At 38.5% G+C, this 4795-nt stretch overlaps 1 pseudogene; it reads right to left on the reverse strand.

Annotated features, from left to right (window-relative positions):
- Positions 1-520: 520 nt before the first annotated feature.
- Positions 521-621, reverse strand: LOC118758191 (U6 spliceosomal RNA; annotated as a pseudogene).
- Between the last annotated feature and the right edge of the window lie 4174 nt (positions 622-4795).

Consider the following 4795-nt stretch of genomic DNA (forward strand, 5'->3'; position numbering starts at 1 on the left):
GGCAGAGTAAAAGAGAGAAAAGAGACAGAGAAGGAGATCTTCATCCGCTGGATCAATTTCCAAATGACAGTATGGCTGGGGTTGGGTCAGGCCTAGAGCGAGAGCCAGGAACTCCATCCAGGTCTCCACGTAGATGTCAGAGGCCCAAGCAATTGCGCCATCTTCTGCTGCTTCCCAAGCACATTAGCAGAGAGCTGGATTATAAGCAGAGCATCTGGGACTGGGAGTGGTATGAGATGCTGGCGTTGTTTGCAGTAGCCCAAGTCATGAGCCACGATGCTGGCCCTATGCTGTACTTGTGAGATATCATTCGTCTTGTGTAATGGAAGCTTGGTAGCCTTTGATCCATGTGATCCTCTCTGCCAGTCTCTGGCTCCTGGCAACCAGGCTTTTACTCTCTGCCTTCTGTGAACTCAAATTTTAGCTTCCACTTATAAGTAACAGATGCAGTATTTGACTCTCTATGCATGACTTATTTTTGCTTAATGTAATTTCCATTGGATTTATCCACGTGGCCTTTAATCACAGGATTACTTTTTTGCATGTCATCCTTGCGCAGGGGCCATGCTAATCTTCTCTGTATCGTTCCAATTTTAGTACATGTGCCGCCGAAGCGAGCACAGGATTGCTTTCTTATAGGCTGGATAGCACATCATCACATGTATGCAATGGAACTTTTCTCTTACTATATTTTTTAATAGATTCAACCATTAGTCGACACAGTTTGATTCAATGTCTTGGCTAATGAATAGTGTCACAGTGAACAGGGGACTGAGAGCAATATATACAATTTCTCTGTCTATATTTTCGATATATTGTATATATTCTTTTTTGGTCCGTTTTTATAAGTCATTCTAACAGCTGTGAGATGGTATCTCATTGCCATCTTAATTTATGTACCTCTGATGGCTAGTGGTATTGAGCATTTTTCACGTACTTAATGACCATTTATATTTTTTCTTTGCACAAATATTCATTTAGTTTTGTTGTTGTTTGTGTGGTTGCTCAGCTTCTATTTGTGTGTTTGTGCAGTTGTTGCTGGTCAAACTTCCCTTTGTAATTTGTGTATTAACCCCTTCTCAGAGAGATGATTTGCAACTATTTTCTTCAGTTCTGCTCTTTCTCCCTTCTCTCAGGTAAGTGTTTCTTTTGATGTACAGAAGAACTTTAGTCTCAGAAAGTTCCATGCATTTATTTTTGTTTTTCTTGCCTGTGCTTTTGATGTCAGAGTCAAAAAAGCCATAGCCTGGAATCAGTGTCGAGAAGACCTCTGTTTATTCTGCTCATTTTCCAGGTTCAGATCTTATACCCAGAGCCTAGCACAGTAGCCTAGTGGTTAAAGTCCTTGCCTTGCATCTGCTGGGATCCCATATGAATGCTAATTCATGTCCCAGCTGTTCCACTTCCCATCCATCTCTCTGAGGATGGCCTAGGAAAGCAGTCCAGGATAGCCCAAAGCTTTGGGACCCTGCACTAGTGTGGGAGATCTGGAAGAAGCTCCTGGTTCCTGGCTTCAGATTGGCTCAGCTCCAGTCAATGGTGGCCCCTTGGGGAGTTCATCAGCAAATAAAAGATCTTTCTCTTTGTTTCTCCTTCTCTTTGTAAATCTGCCTTTTCCCATAAAAATAAAATGCATCATAAAAAAAAAAAAAGAAAAGGAACAGATCTTACACCTAAATTTTGAAAGCGTAATGTGATCACTGACGTTGGAATGAGAGAAAGGTGGAGTTTCCTTAAAAACATTTGAAAAGATGCTTGCCTCTGCTCAGGAACCTTGAACAAGACAGAACACCAACTCCACTCCTGAGTGTCCGGTGTGATAACGAGAATGGCAGTGGCAAAAAAAAAAAAAGAGGAAGGAAAGGTAAAATTACTCTGATGCAGATGATATGATCTAATCTAGAAAAAACCCTGAGGGCGCCACCAAAGCTGTTAGAAACAGTTGCTAGTAGAATTACAGGATATAAAATCAACAAGAGGATTGTACTTCTACTTTTTTTAAAAAAGATTTATTTAATTTTTCACAGAGTCAGATATAAAGAGAGGAAGATCTTCTGTCCAATGACTGACTCCCCAAGTGACCGCAATGGCCGGTGCTGCGCCCATCCGAAGCCAGGGGTCAGGAACCTCCTCTTGGTCTCCCATGCGGGTGCAGGGTCCCAAGGCTTTGGGCCGTCCTCGACTGCCTTCCCAAGACACAAGCAGGGAGCTGGATGGGAAGTGGGGCTGCCTGGATTAGAACTGGTGCCCATATGGGATCCAGGGCGTTCAAAGAGAGGACTTTAGCCACTAGGCCATGCCACCGGGCCCTGTACCTCTAAATATTATCAGCAAGTTATTTGAAAAAGAAACTGCAAAAGCAATGCTATTTTATATTGCCCCAAAGACAATAAACTAGATAGAAATAAACAATAAGAAAGTAAAAATTTGATATTTTAAGATATACAAAGTGCTGATGAAAGTAAGTCACCAAGAAATAAATGCAAAGACAATTCATATTTGTGGGTTAGAAAGTTTAGTTTTGTTAACATGTCCATATCACAGGAAAGAAATCTTAATCAAGTTCCAATGACACTATTTTTTGTAGATATAGAAACAATTCTCAAATTCACATTCAACCACAAGTAACATAAATAGTAAATCAATTTTAACAAAGAGAAATTTATCCCTTTTTAGTTTTGATTTTAAAATATATTATAAGGTTTAAGTAATATAGACCAATGGGACAGAATGGAAAGCCCAGCCATCAACTCAGGCATTTACAGCTAATTATTTTTCCACAAAGCTATTAAAAATTTACATAAAAGAAAGAAACATTTCATTAAACACTAGCATTGAGAAAACTAGAATTCCTGTGTGACATACTAACACTGAACCCTTACATGGTACCAACACAAAAATAAAGTTAAAATGAATGAAAGATTTAACTGTAATATCCCCGACTAAAATTCACAGCATAAGTAAGGGAAAATCTTACTGATATTAGCCTTGGCAGTGAATTCATAAATGTGACACGAACAGCACTGTTCATGATGGCAAAAACAGATAAGTAAGATTACATGGAACTAACAAGCTTTACAACAACAAAGCAAGCAATTGCAACACTGGTGTGAAGTGGTGTGTTGACGGTCCTGTGTAGGTAGCAGCACTATACGTAGCCGCGTCCTCTACATTGAGTGAGGTGTTATGAAACTAACTTTGTAGTAGTTACAAAACAGCACTGAATGATAAATTTTATGAAACAAAATTTGTTTATAAGTGTATGTAAAGTATAATATCATGTTTAGTAAAGACAAGTACGTCTGAATGTGTCTGTCTTGACTAAATGTGAATGCTGTAAAAAAACCTATCAAAAGTGATCAGTAAAGGACACTAAGTAGGGGGTCAATATTTGGCTTACTGGTTAGGAAGCCAACAGGGACATTGAAATCCCATTGAACAGTGTTTGGGTTTGGACCCCAGTCCCACTCCTGGTTGGAAGTAGCATAAAGGGAAGCAGCGGGTGGAGGCTCAAGTCTTTGGATCCCTGCCACATAGGCAAGAATCCAGACTGAGTTCTGCAATCCTAGTTCCAGCCTCATTCAGTATTGGTTGTTAAAGACATTTGGGGAATGAACCAGTGAATGCCAATCTGCTTTTATTTATTTATTTTTAAATGAATGTTGATACAATATTTTCTGCAGGGTTTTTGATTTCTCTTTAATTTTAATCACAGTAAGTTATTTTTGCGATAAGGTCATAACCAAGGTAGCACAAACAAGATAAAACTCGGCTATTTACATTTTTGAGATCTTGGGCCAGTCATTTAGTTTATGTTTTTAATATAACAAAAAGTTCCTGAGAAGTTTATGTTTTTAATATAATAAAAAGTTTCTGAGAAGGGTTATGTTCAACTTGGTAAGGATGTGACACCTAAAAACAATCTTGATGAATGTGACTTTCGGAGATTTAAGTCCCCATAACAACATTGCCATGGTTCACCTGTGTGACTTTGAGCTAATCATTCAACTTTCTTGGGTTTTCTTATGGATACAATGATAAGTAGTTTTTTCTTTAAGAAAAAAACTGATCATGGTGTTTTATGGAGAATATGTCTTTGCAAAATGCATGTCAATAGTATTGTTTTCAATATATTAAATCTTAGATATTTAAACTTAAACATATGTGTATATTTTAGGTGGAGGAGACAGAAAAGGCAGGGAGATTCCAACAGACCTTGTTGGTATATTCAATACTTAATGACAAACATATATCTGTTTATAATCAAATGTGAATGTTATTCGCAGTGTAAAACACGGTAAAGTGGAGAGAAAGAGAAGATGAAATGAGAAGTTTGCAAGAGCTTCCCAGAAAAAAGTTGGGCCAGAGTAACTCAATGATTATAGCCGATAAAAGAGGGCAGTGTCCCTGGATACTCTCTGGAGGCATACCAGAATCGCAATAAAGGTAAACATTTCAAAATTTAATGATTCCTAGAAACAGTTGGTAATTTCTGGCTCTCCACAGTAAGTCAGCAACTTTGAGCCCCAGGGACATCACCACAATCATTCTTTCCTGAAGAGGAAATGGGTACATTGACAATTATAATGTCAGTCATTTGGGCATGTATATTCACTGTTCTAGATCCTCTCTTAGTTTTGGGGGAACAAGAATGGGGAACACCATATATGAATCTTTGAACGTAGACACCTCAAGTTCCTTAGTAGGAGTTAGATGTCACTGTATCTTTGCTCAGTATGAATCCAGTTAAGTGGAAATTGAGATAGTTGACAGAGAATGGTTGTCACACTAGAAC

Source organism: Ochotona princeps, chromosome 20, assembly GCF_030435755.1.
Source record: "Ochotona princeps isolate mOchPri1 chromosome 20, mOchPri1.hap1, whole genome shotgun sequence".
Lineage (NCBI taxonomy): Eukaryota > Metazoa > Chordata > Mammalia > Lagomorpha > Ochotonidae > Ochotona > Ochotona princeps.